Raw genomic sequence first — 14438 nt, forward strand, 5'->3', positions numbered from 1 at the left:
ATTGGATTAAAATTTGCCATGTATAATGGGAAACACCAAATCACAGTGCTTAAGCAAAATAGATATTTGTCTTCTCACATGGAAAGAGAAAAGGTTCAGTGGCAAATATCCCAGGAATAGCGCTCTCTCTCCATAATGTCACTGAGTCAAATCTCGTCTATTTATTCATTTGCTTGTTTGCCGCTCGCTCTGTCCTTAGGATGCGAGGCTAAGTCTCCAGGCTGCCTCATGCTTTACTAGGGCTAACTGAGCTTTTGCCGTGGCTTCTGCATTCCAAGCAGCATAAAGGAAGAACCACAGAAGGTTAAAAGAAGTCTTCTTCTAGCCGAACAATTTTCTTTCTAGCACCTTCTCTGGAGGTCCCGTTTAACACTTTAGCCCACACATCCTCGATGGGACACACAGCCCTACCTATCCTCAAGAGACAAGGTGAAATACTATCTCATCATTGGGTGTATTGCCAATGAAACTGAGGATCTATTGTTGTTGGGGATTTTTGCTCTTTTGGGGGGCCCGCTACCCAGCTCTCACCTAAATCACGCATGGAGGGTTATTCTTAATTCTGATTGCCCGGCCTTAGCTTGGTTTAGTTTCTAGCCAGCTTTTCTTTCTTTCTTTCTTTTTTTTTGGAGCTGAGGATTGAACCCAGGGCCTTGTGCTTGCTAGGCAAACGCTCTACCACTGAGCTAAATCCCCAACCCAGCTTTTCTTAACCTAAATTAACTCGTCTATCTTTTGCCTCTGGGCTTTTCCCATTCTTTTACTTCTGTAAATCTTACAGAAGTAAGATTGCTGTGTAGCTGGGTGGCTGGCCCCTGATGTCCTTCTTCCTCTCTTGTTTCTAGACCTTTCCAGATTTCTCCCTCTGTATAGTCTCCCTGCCTGCCAGCCCGGCCCATCCTTTCTCCTGCCTCGCCATTGGCTGTTCCAATCTTTAATAGACCATCAGGTGTCTTACACAGGCACAGTAACACAGCTTCACAGAGTTAAACAAATGCAACATAAGCAAAAGTAACACACCTTGAAATAATATTCTACAACAACCTATTTTTTTAAGAAGAGAGGGGAATCCTGAGAGGTGGCTTAGGATCCTGCTTATGCAGGGGGATAAAAGTGTGAGTATGCTTTGGAGGCGTTCTCAAGGAAGAGAGCTGGAGTAGCAGCTACAGGTGCCTTAGGTCCTAGACTCTCCTCGGCCTTTTATCTACGGCACAACGAACCAACTACTTAGCGTCTTTGAAGTTCAGTCCTTTCATTTGTAATGTGGATAGTTCTTTCCCTTTCTGCTCTTCAATTGTGACTCAGAGTGGTGGCGATGCATGCGAAAGCACTTTTAAAACCCTAAAAGCTTTGAACAAATGCAGGGCTATTTTTCTTCCCTGCAACGCAGATGCTGTAATCGGAAAAGGATCTGTTCAGTCGATCTCCCAGGAAATCGGAACACCTAAAACCTTAAGCCAGAAGAAACAGCGGCCAGCTCCGATACTGACTTATCAACTTTGGATAAAGTGTTTTCTAAGCTTAGAAGGAAGTTATGTCACGAGATCGTTCAATGATGCCAGATATGTGCACTAACGATTGTGTCACGGTAAAGAAAGATATAGTAAATATAGAATCTGCTCTAGTTTCTTTTCTGTTGCTGTGGTGAAACACCAGGACAAAAAGGACTTTTTTTTTCCTTCCCCAGATTACAATTCCAAGACCCAGCCCATCATTTCAAAGAAGTACGGAAGAAGGAACTCAAGCAGCTAGCCACATCATATCCACTATGAAGAGCAAACACATGCATCTTTGCTTTCTTGCTCTCAGCTAAATTTCTCCTCTCTTGAAATGTTCGGGACCCGCCTGCTTAAGGAATGATGCCACCCACGATGGGCTGGGTCTTCAATGAACAAAAACGAAAGTCCCCACGATATTCCCACAGGCTGATCTAGATAATTTCCCACGAAGACTCTCTTCCTGCGTGTTCTAGGTTGTGTCAAGTTGACAGTTAAAAACCAGCCAACGCAGTATCCTATCTGATGGCCAGTGTCTCAAGTGGAAGACTTGCTTGTCACTGAGAGGACAGAGTCAGCTGTAGAGAGCAGAAACAGAAAAGGTTGTCCTGGAGAATTTACATTGGCTTGTAGAGTCACTGGGGGCAGAGAGCTGAAGAACGAGCCCGCAGGCTCTCCTTCCTCAGGTGCAATGGTTAACATTGTCTGCTTGACAGGGTCTACAATCAGCTGGGAGATGACAGGCATCCAGGAATACCTGTGAGGGATCACCTAGATTAGGATAATTGAGGTGAGAAGATGGACCATCCTGAGATCGCGAACTGAATAAAAAGAAAAGTGGGCTAAACACCAAGTATCCACCACTCTGTTTTCTGAGTGATGATGCAACACGACCCAGCTGCCTCGTGTTCCCGTTGCCATGATTTCTCCATGAACTCGCCTTTGCCAGACTATTTTACGACAGCGACAGGGAAAGCCACGAATCTATCAGGTTAACTTCCAAAGCCGCTACCCGATCAGGAAGTTACCTGTTCATTTGCGAGTGTTGCCTGGGGGCTGGGCTAAAGAGCCCCTCTGCTGCAGCACCATCCATCTCTATCCACACCAAACCAGCAGGGGTCTTCCATCCTTTCTCACGTATTCAACTTTACTCCAAACCAAGTCCCACTTGACTGCATCCAAGAGTTGAAACCTCAATTCATCCCGAGCCCGCCCTAGTTTCAAGAAAGTCTCTCTCTCTCTCTCTCTCTCTCTCTCTCTCTCTCTCTCTCTCTCTCTCTCTCTCTCTCTCTCGCTTTTGTCTTAATCTCTGCTAGAAATGTGTTGGAATATCGGCCGTGTGTGTCAATCCGCAGTATCTGCCGGAAGGATTCTGAAGGCATCTAAGAAATGGAAGGTGCCCTTTGAAGTTTGAGGACAATGGGAATGGATCTCAGGAACGAAATGATTCCAACATGACCTAATATCATCATAATATCATCATCTATTTGACTCAAATATGGATTGGCCGAAGAAGAGCTGGAGAACGGAGGATATTCATGCTCACATGTGTTAGTCCATTCAATAGCATGCCAAGTTAGGCCCGCGGCTATTTCATTAAGAATATTATTTGCTCATCTATATAAATTTCTGTTTGCGTCCATTGATCGGGACCAGAATAACTTACTCATTTTAATGTGTTTACACATTGTGATGGAAGCACAGTAATAATTAAAGTTCAACATGAGCAGAGATGACCTAATGAAATTTTATCGACTAGGAGAGTTCCCAGAATTCATCTTTCCACTTGAACAGCTTGACAAATAAAATATAAAGCGTGAAGGGGGGTGAAAAAAAAAGCATGGGTTAGAGTCACAGAAAAGGTTCTTTTTTTTTTTTTAAATGTAGAGGACAATGTATTAGAGTTAAGAAAGATTGGCTGTTGTCTGCCAGATTCTGAGAAGGGTGGACTGGCAGCCTGATAATGCAGGACTTCCTTTAGCTATGGAACAATGACCTCATCCTGGTTGGTGCTCTGGGGAAATAGATTAAGATGGTCAGTGGGAGGGAGAATGCTCCTGACTCTTCCAAACACTGACCATCTTGACGGACAAAGTGACAAGGGAAGGAGGACCCTGGGACAACGGGCCCTCGAGACAAGCCCTCTTTCTGGACCCTGCTTCTTGGCCTGTGGTGTGGCTTAGTGGATAGAATACTTGTCTAGCAACATTGAAGTCTGAATTCCATCTCCAGCATCATAAAACGGCAAAACCTCTTCTGTTTTTCCCTGAGAGAATGACTCTCGGCTTTTGTGGTTGCTATTATTTTCAGGGTGGCTTTTAAAACTCTTAGAATTTAATCATATGGTCTTCTATGCATTGATATTTGAACATTGTTTTAGATCTTACATATGCGTTCTTTAAGAAAATGTAAAGTTACCCTTTACCCCCCCCCCCCCCCCCCCCTCCATTTTGTCTTTTTTGAGACAGGGTTTCTTTGTACAGCCCTGGCTGTCCCGGAACTCACTTTGTAGACCAGGCTGACTTCAAACTCAGAGATCCACCTGCCTCCGCCTCCCAAGTGCTGGGATTAAAGGTGTGCACCACTACCACCCCTATAAGTTACACTTATTTTAAGAAATTGTGCTAATTTATTTATTTATTTTTTATGTGTATACATATGGGAGTCCACATGTACCATTGAGTGGTCAGAAGGTAACTTGGAGCTGGTTCTGTCCTTATGGTATTTTTGTAGTTATGGTGATTATAATATGCAGAAAAATGTCTCACCTTTAGTACCTTCCTTAAGTCATAGTTCAATATCACTCTTGTAATTTTACAAAAAAGATATTCTTTACCTTAATCCCTAAATGTGCTGATTCCCCCAACAAATTTAGTGTTCTGTATTTAGGATGTTTTGTGAAGCTATTTGGAATAGTGACCATAGAACGTCCAGTGGTGTCACAGGGACAGCACCCAGGGACCTAGGGTCCCCTCACATTTCACTGTCACAGAGCTATCTGCAACCTCATTAACTCTGTTGCTTTCTGGAGTATGCGCAGACATGACTTCCGAACGCCAAACAGACAAACCACAACACAGACAATTTTTATAAGGGCTCAGTCATCACCAAACATGCTTCAGCTGGAAGTGAAAGAAATAAGAGCTGCAAATGAACCCAGGGGAGGGGGAGGGAGGGAGAGGGAGAGAGAAACATTTGCAAAGTAACCCCCCACAGCGCACTCAGGGAAGAGCGGTGTGGCATTTCCTTTTGCTTCCATAATGGTTTGCTCTTTGGTTGACCAGCTGGCCAACCAGCCTCTAAAGGCTTCATATCCTGTGTCCCAATTATAGGACTACCAATTAATGCATTTGCAGCGTTTTGCAATGACATTTTGGATCATTTAACTAACTGCTTTACACAGGTTCCCCTTCCTTTATCAGCGCCATAAAAACCGAGGCTGGTGGCAGCATCTGTGGTCACTGCTAAGAGGGACCTCGGAAGCCGGTGCACTGTGGGCTCCTCCTTTCCTGTTGCCTAGCACTTATAGCAACACTGAAAGGTTGGAGAAAAATGAACCATGCATTTGCTAAACATACAAGCAGTATGGAGATAGGTTAACTCTGGTAATGCGAGAGCTCGGATTAGAAATTATCAGGAACCATAAAACTTGTCATTTTTTCCATCTTGGAAATGTGCACCGTGGATAGTGAGTGCTAAGCCACCCTTGTACTCTGATAATAGTTTAAGAAGGATCATCACTGAGGTCAGGACAATTCTGCATTCCCACTGTTGGAACATTAGGTGAACAACGATCTGAATCGTTCATGACCTGAAGGAGCCGTGAGAAGTCTCTGCTTCTGCTGTTGATGTGGCTGGCATGGCATACTTATTGCCTCCTCCTCCTCCTCCTCCTCCTCCTCCTCCTCCTCCTCCTCCTCCTCCTTTTCTTCTACAGCGGTTCTCAACCTTCCTAACGCTGCGACCCTTTAACACAATTCCTCATGTTGTGGTGACCCCAACTATAAATTAACTTTTGTTGCTACTTCCTAACTGCAATTTTGCCACTGTTATGAATCATAATGGAAATATCTGTGTTTTCTGGTGGTCTCAGGTGACCCCTGTGAAAGGACCATGTGCCAACAGAGGGGTCACGACCCACAGGTTGAGAACTACTGATTTAAAAGACTCTTTGAATGGCCAAAAAAGAAATTCAAAATAGAAATCTACCTTTTGGCTAGTGAACGAGATAATGATTTGGGTGGGAGTAGTCATATTCACAAAATGGCATAAAATTTGGATTTTAGATGCACCACACACACTTTAGACATGTGTGCCCATTTCTAAATGTAGTCATGTGCGGTGTCCGTGGTAGGAGGTTTTCTGAACCTGAAATGTACATCTCATTATAAGTGAATCACTGTGAATTACCATTTCATAATAAACTTTGCAATTATCTTTGTGAACATAATAGTATTTGGAGTGGGGGATGGGTAGGTGGGGAGACAGTAAGGAGCAGGACTTTGGCAAATGTTAACATGTGTGTACTTTTTGTAACCCTATTCAGGTGTTCCATTATCTATCTATCTATCTATCTATCTATCTATCTATCTATTTATTGTTTTTCATACCCTGTTTCTCTGTGTAGTTTTGGTGCCTGTCCTGGATCTTGCTCTGTAGCCCAGGCTGGCCTCGAACTCAGAGAGCTCTGGCTCTGCCTCCTGAGTGCTGGGATTAAAGGCATGCGCCACTGTCACCTGGCGTTGCTTTGTGCTTTTGAGACAGGGTTTCTCTGTGTAGTTCTGGCTGTCCTGGAACTCACTCTGTAGACCAGGCTGGCCTTGAACTCGGAAAATCTGCCTAAAGCTATGCATCACCACTGCCCAGGAGGTGTTCCATTTTTAACAAGATGAGAAGCTGGAACTACAAATAAAAAAGCAAAGCAAAAAAAAAAAAAAGCAAAAAAAGATTAAATGGTGTTTTTTTCTTGATCTCTGAGAGGCTTTGGGAATACATACAACTGTGAAACTTCAGTGATTTTTTTTTTCCTGGAAGTACTGTGTTTTCAGGAGTGAAATCAGATTTAAGGAGTCTTACTTAGCAACTGGTGGGGGAGGGGGGAGGAGAAGGAGGAGGGGAAGGAGGAGAGTACAGATGAGCAGAATAAGGAGGAAGAGGAGGAGAAAGAATCAGAAGGGAAACAAAAACTGAGGAGAGAAGGGGTTGAAACAACCGAGTGTGGACACCCCCCTGCCCCCTCCCCACCCTCACCTCCCCCTCCCCACCCCTATCCCCACCATGATTCCAAGAACTGTTCCCTTCTCATTCTCTACGCACTGGGTTGGGATCTTTGCGTATGTGACTCTCTTGTTTAAACTTGAGAATTCCCTCTTTAACCAAAACACAGACACTATTATGTTTGGTCCCTGACTTAGGGTTTCTATTGCTGTGAAGAGACACCATGACCACGGCAACTCTTATAAAGGAAAACATTTAATTAGGCTGGCTTATTTCAGAGGTTCAGTCCATTATCATCACGGTGAGACACGGCAGCATGCAGGCAGACATGGTGCTGGAGAAGGAGCTGAGAGTCCTTTATCCGAATCTGCAGGCAGCAGGAATAGACAGTGAGCCACGCTGGGCCTGGCTGGAGCTTCTGAAACCTCAAAGCCGGCCCCTGGAGACACACTTCCTCCAACACCACCACACCTACTCCAGCAAGGCCATGCCTCCTAATAACGCCTGTGAGCTTATGGTGGCCATTTTTCTTGCAAACCACCACAACTGCTAAACATGTTAATGTTCTAAAGCTTCCCACCAGGAGAGAGATTTTCCATCTGGTAAAGGCTGCATCAGGTTCCTACAGTAAGGAATAGATGGGTTTATCTGACTGGTGCCTCCCGCATTTCTTTCCTAATGCTATTTCCTGTTTTCTCTTATGCCCACGACAGTGTGCTGCTCTGATTCCTGAGTCCACCCTTATATACGCTAGTGGCTCCAGACCCACAGAATCCACTCTGAGCCTGTTGCTCACTGGAGCTCAGCCCAGACAAACATTATGTACGGTGGTTTGAAGGAAAGTGGCCCCCATAGAGCGTGGCACTATTAGGAGGTGTGGCCTTGTTGGAGTAGGTGTGGCCTTGTTGGAGGAAGTGCGTCACTGGGGGGTTGGGCTTTGAGGTCTCCTATACTCAAGCTATACCCAGCTTGATCTTGCAGATCAAGATGTAGAACTTTCAGTTCTTTCTCCAGCACCTTGTCTGACTGCATGCCACCATGTCTCGCCATGACGATAATGGACTAAACCTCAGAACTGTAAGTGAGTGTTTTCCTTTATAAGAGTTGCTGTGGTCATGTTGTCTCTTCACAGCAATAGAAACCCTGACTAAAACACTAAGAAATTATATATATATATATTTATATGAAAATTTCCCTCAATATATTCTGATCATATTTATTATCTTCCCTCCCCCAACTTTTTCTAGCTCCATCATCCTTCCCTTCCCACTTGACTTTATGACCCTACCTCCCTCCCACACTATGGAGGCTAGTTTGTGCTACCCAAATATTTTTGGATATGTGGCCTTCTGCTGATGTATGATCAACTTATTAGAGGCCTTAGTGTAAGTGGGACAAGCACTTTCCTCTTTGCATTTGACCTGGAGTGATCAGAAGAGTGACTGGGAAGCCTCACAAGCTAAAAGCCATCCTACTACAAAGGGGCTTTTAATGCAGCAGCTTTAATGTTGAGGTGAAATTGTTTGAAATTACCGAAGGCATACTTTTAACTTTCTTGGATTCAATGCAAATGAAGTGCTTTTGTCTCTCAATTTACCTTTCAAATTGTAGATATATTCTTTTAAAAAACGAATTGCAGATATTTGCAATTTATGGGCATAATATGGGGGACTGTTAATTAAAAAAAAAAGACTGGAGAGTCGTTTTTTTTCTTATACAATGTTCTTTGTATGATCTGACCGTTAGTGCCATACATTTTATACCAGCGTAACTATGACCAAACCTGTTTCCTCTTTGGTGTTTTTCACATAGGGTTCTCTGCCCACCCCCTTCTTTCTTCTTGGATCTTTTGTGATCCATGCTGGCCTCAAACTCATCATGTAGCTGATGATGACTTTCAAATCCTGATCCTCCTGCCTCCACCTCTAGTAGAGTGCTGGGATTAGTTTTTGTTTTTGCTTTTTTTTGAGACAGGATCTATGTAGTCCAGGCTGGCCTTGATCTCCTTAAGTAGCAGAGGCTGGCCTTGAACTCCTGATAGTCTGTCTCTATCTCTTGAGTGCTGTGTTTATAGGCATGAGCCACCGTGCCTGGCTCACAGATACATTTTAGCAGTACTGAGGATTGAATCTAGGACCCTGAAAAGGCCAGGCACACAGTTCTACTACTGAGCTATAGCCCTAGCCCCCTCAGAGATGAATTTTATTAATAAAAATGAAATGATCTCGGCAATCTAGAAAATGATTTTGTTCTTCTTCAGTTCAGTATCTGGGATGATATGTTAGAAGGGTCAGAAGAAAGGATAGCCTAAGTGGCTGAGTGAATGAGGACTGATTAGGACTTCATACAGACCTGCAATGTGCAGTTTCATAGTCACGTGACTGCACTTTCATGCTTCTGAAAGGGCCCTCAGAGTAGAAGAGCAGTTTGAAGAGAAGGGAAGAATGAGGATGCCAAGGGATGCTGGGAAGCATCCGGCACTCTGTACCAGTCTTAACATTTCGTAGGAAGCTGTGGCCTGGCTGCTTCATATGAGCACCTGAGCTGTTGGCACTAGGGCAACTTCAGAGGAGCTGGGCTAGGCCAGATTTAAGTCATGGAATAATGGTTCTTAAAAATAATCCATCATGCCGGGCAGTGGTGGCATGCACCTTTAATCCCAGCACTCGGGAGGCAGAGCCAGGCGGATCTCTGTGAGTTGGAGGCCAGCCTGGTCTATAGAGGGGGATCCAGGACAGGCACCAAAATCACACAGAGAAATCCTGTCTTGAAAAAACAAACAACAACAACAACAAAAATCCATCATTTACTTTCTAGTTCTCTTAAGTACCACACAGATGTTTATTGATCAACCAACATCAATATCGATTAACTTGCATCTGATAAAGGAAATTTAAGAGAAACAAAATGAATAGTTTGTCCCATGTTCACAAATCCCACATCCACGAACTCAATGGACTGTGACTGGAGAAGACTTGAAAAAAATGTATCTGCATTGGACAGTTGGGTCTGTATAGACGCTTTTCTTGCCATTATTCTCTAAGTGATGGAGCATTACAACTTTCTGTGTTAAATTAGGTAGTTCAGCCAATCGAGAGTTAAAGTGTGAAGAAGCATGTGTAGATGCTAGATACAAAAATCCTTTAGAGCTGGGTGTGGTAGCTCATGCCTGTAACTAATTATAGTACTTAAGAGGCTGTGGCAAAAGGATCAGGAGTTCAAGGTCAGCCTGGCCTGCATGAAGCCCTGGCTCAACACCAAAAACAACCCATCCCAGCCTATCCCAACCCAACCCAACCCAACCCAATCCAACCCAACCCAACCCAACCCAATTCACTAAATCTAACCAACTCAAATCAAAATCAAAATCAAACACAAACCAAAAAAATTCAATCACATAATTTAAAAAACCCCTTCCCTATATTATATAAATTCCTTTTATAAAAAAAATAAATTTGTAGATTTTGTGTCCATGTAGCCCTGGAACTAGTCCCATGCAGATTCTATGGAATGACTATAATAATTCATTAGTGGGTGAATGGGTGTGGTAGGAAAGAATTTAACAGTCTCTTAATACTTCAGCAACTCAACTCTAATTACACCAAGGTGCAATCTATGTGATAATAATGCTTAACAGGGGAAAACAGAGTTTGACTTTCAAATCAGAGAGATCTGGTTCTGCATCTTTAACTAGCCTGCTGGCGTTGGGCAGATCCCTCAACCCTGCTGAATCTCAGTATTGCCTTCTGTGAAATAGGAATAACAATGCTGGCTGATGATACCCCTTGTAAGAGATGGTACCCAGCAAACTCCAGCACTAACGTTAAAATCGTTCCTTCGTTCTTTTTTTCCACATAGTGCAGATCGAACCCGCTCTGATCATGTTAGACAAATGGTCTATCACTGACCTATACCCTCAGCCTGCTCACTTAAATTTTATGTATTTTAGAGTCACACACATCTGGAATCAACTTTTATTCGTATAACTGATTTTTTTTTTTTTAAACAAAGCCACAAGACAGCCCTCTTAGTACTTCTCTCAGGCCACACTTTCCAAGCCTGCCGAGTGACACCTTGTGACCAGCTGCTCACCTCTCACCATCTCTCTAGTCTAATAGGCCCAGCTGACCTCTGCTGACTTCTCTGGATCAGCCCACTGCCTGTCCCCTCTAGCTTGCTTCTGGGCCCTCAGCCTGGCCTGGCCCACTCCAGCTGCTTCCCTGGCTGTTTCCTGGCCCCCACAGAAAGCCTTCCTTCCCAAGGCTGCCTACGCAGCACAGCATTCTTCCGGGGTCTTCGAGAGAGGTCCCCACCCGTCCACAGGTGCTTTCCGCCAGACCAGCTGGAGCTCAGAGAGGGTGTGAAAAAACCTGAGCTGCTAGCGGGGAGGAGAGACCACCAACTGCAAGGTCTTCCAGAAACACAACCCCACATCTCCAGATCCCCACCAGAGATGGGAGGATCCTCTGAGCGGATTTCTATGCCTTCCCACTCCATCCAGCTCCCATGTCCCCAGATGTGAGCACTAGGGAAGGCCAGGGGGGTCAGTAGAACTTGCAGTTAGCAAACCAGGGTAAAATTGTAGATAACCCCAGAGCTGCAGCTAAGAAACAGAGCCAAGGATGTTTTGAGACCATTGGCAGAAAACAAGGTGGGTGGAACATCCACCTCCTTGGGTAACTAGAGAAGCCCCTCACTATTCAATTGAGGCTTTGCGCTCCTGAGAGCGCCTTCTGTTGGGTTCACACAGAGCTGGCGTTCTAGCTCCTAAGCCCAGTTTCCTCTCTCCAGTGAATGCAGGGTGTGGTGCAGCATTTTCCAGAGTGTTCTGTGCAGCACTAATCCCCTGAGATGCTTTCTAAGGAAAGGTTTCCATGGTTGAATAATATTATGTATCTCTGTATGCTTGCTCCTTCAACAAGACTGGCAGAGGACAACTGATGTGTAAGCATTGGCTTTGAGTAGCTGTGCTTTACCTAAAATCTCTGCCAAATTAACAATTAATCCTAAGCAATAAAACTAATGCTTGATGGGACCAGAGTTGTGGGTCAGTGGGAAAATAAGGCCTGGTGTGTACAAAGCCCCGGGTTTGATCCCCAGCAGTAGCAAAGTTAAAACATACAACAAAAGGAAGTTAGAAGGTACATTTGAAGTTTTGCCAGGCTTGGCGGTGTACACTACTAATCCTAGCCACTGAGAGGTCAAGACAGCAGGATATAAAGGTCAACACCATCTTCTGCTACACAGTGAGGTGAGCACAGACCTAGTTGCGCGTCTCAAAAAAAACCAAAAGAAATGTCAGAGCAAGAGCCCACAGGTTAAGCGCTTGCTGTACAAATCTGACAATCTGAGATGTATCCTGGTGAAAAAGTTGTCCTCGTACCTCCATGGGTTCTCAGCTGCTCTTGTGTACCTGTGTGTCCATGCAAATCACGCACACACGTCCGTACACACTCATACAATAATAATAATAATATAATAATAATAATAAAGTTTAAAAGCTCACATGCACTTGTATGGACATACTTATCATGCACACACATCCACGTGCAACTCAGACAATAGCAGTAATAAAGTTTAAAAGCTCATGTGCACTCGGATGCACATACCCATCGTGCCCACACATCTACACACACTCATACAATAATAACAAAGTTTTAAACAGGCAACTCAACCAACCCAAGACCTAATGTTTAATGGCCATACTGTTCCTAATCTGACATTTGTCTCTTGGGGCTTTTGCCCTCCATGGTCCCTCTGATCAGCTAGAATCTGACTTACTCCCTCAATTTTCAGATTTTTAAAAAGAGGTGTCTTCTCTGACCACACTATTTAAAAGAGCCTTTCTTTTTCTCCTCAGTGTCCTCTTCCTATTTATCCCCTTGCCCTATTTTGTTAGTTTTTTTCATAGCTGTTAAAACTCTCTGGCATCGTATGTTATATAATAAGCTTTTTCTTGATAAATCTATGGTAACTAAAACAGCAGTGTCTGAGGACACGCATATATATATATTTCAGTGTTGGGACTGGAATACAGCACTTAGGAGAGTGAGTACTCTGCCCATTGATCTACCCCAACCCTCTCCAGCCAAAGGTATTGTTTTCTTTGCTTTCTGATGTATCCATTGATTGAACATGGCCTGATGCAGAGCTCGCACGCGAAACACCATTGTTGAATGAGCTGTCATGGTGGAGAAAGCCAAGGGCTCCCAGGGCAGGAGACCCGCCGTGTTGTGAGGTATCCTCCAGAGAAGGCCACTCAGACATGGGTGTTTAAGGCAATAGACAGTTTTTATTAGTCAGCCAGCGACTACACTGGGTGTTTGGGATCCCAGTGTAGCCCTGAGCCTTTCTCAGGGTGAGCTTTTAAGCACAAAAGCCACATCCTGGGATGATACACCTCAGTTAGCAAGAACAGTTAGCCAGAATCGGAGCCACAGAAGCCAAAAGGCTGGGTTAGTACACTAAGGGATTTCCTCAGAACTGTGGGCTTTGACGGATTAGGCCTTTGTTCTCCTTTTGGCAGGTGGTGTTGCCTGTGTGCAGGTTACACTATCAGACGGAATGGACCAAAGGATGCTTCCATCATGGCGTCAACCGCGCTAAGGTCCAGGGGCCCCGTTACAGCATCACAGCCCAACTCTGTAATGTGACCTTGGCAAAACCTTTCCACCACGGTGGCGTAGGCTGGGCTAGCTGGTCCAGGAGCTTCCATGAAGTCCCCTGTCTCCGTCTCTCCTCTCTGTAGCAGAGCTGGGAATTGCAGAGGCATGGCGGCTGCGTGAGCTTTTGTGTGGGCTGTGAGGAACTCAAGCTGTCAGGCTTTTGTGGCAACCACGTGGAGGATGTGTCAAAAAAAATAAGGTGGGCGGCTCTTGAGAGCTAACACCTGAGGCGGACCTCCAGCCTCAGCACACAGGTGCAGTTAAACCTATACACAAGTGTGCACCTACAGGAGCGCACACACACACTCACAGAGCACTTTCACACTCACTCTCACACCCACCTACACACACACACACACACACACACACATACACACACACACACACACACACACACACACACACACACACACACACACGATGACCTGGAGAAGACAGACTCATCAATATTGTTCTCCATCACAGCAAATGTTAGAAATTCTTAAGAGAGCAAGACCCAGGCCACGGAAGCTTCTGGAACAATCTAGTCGCTCTTGGTTCTTGGACGCAACTCTCTCGTTGACACTGGCTTTTAAAGAAAGTTGGTTTCATCCAAATGACAGTCCTGTGCCGTGAGTGTCATCTGTTGTTTTATTTGCATCTGCCCCCACGCTTAGTTAGTTTCAGTATTACGCGGTACCCAAGGCCACACAAGGAAGTGAGAGTCCCGGCCAAAAGGCTGACTTGGCTGGATCTGCTCCTGACCCTACATGGAAGTGGCCTCGCATGCGAGTAAACACAAGGTTAAGGTAGTACCTGCCTCCCTCTTCCAGTAGCTCTCTGCAGAAGGTCTAAACCTTAAACACACGAGGGGGTGCCATGAACACTGCTGGTGGCTACAGTCAGCCTTGGGCTGCTCTCCAGGGGACGGAGTAGGGAAGGAAAGAGGAAGTAGGGCCTTAGGCTACAGCAAACGGCCTCTACTTCGTTATTGGAGGAGACGTGTTTATATGAAGACTGGAAATCGCTGAGCTTGAGCTGCACGGAGACGGCCTCTAACTTCATTTTGTTGTATAATTTT

General features: G+C 44.8%; 1 non-coding gene across 1 annotated transcript; it reads right to left on the reverse strand.

The window, feature by feature from the left end:
* Positions 1–625: 625 nt before the first annotated feature.
* Positions 626–698, reverse strand: Trnaa-agc (transfer RNA alanine (anticodon AGC)). The gene has a single exon. It is a non-coding gene; the product is annotated as a tRNA-Ala (tRNA).
* Between the last annotated feature and the right edge of the window lie 13740 nt (positions 699–14438).

The sequence above is a fragment of the Peromyscus californicus genome, unplaced genomic scaffold (assembly GCF_007827085.1).
Source record: "Peromyscus californicus insignis strain IS unplaced genomic scaffold, ASM782708v3 Scaffold_24__1_contigs__length_46423439, whole genome shotgun sequence".
NCBI lineage: Eukaryota > Metazoa > Chordata > Mammalia > Rodentia > Cricetidae > Peromyscus > Peromyscus californicus.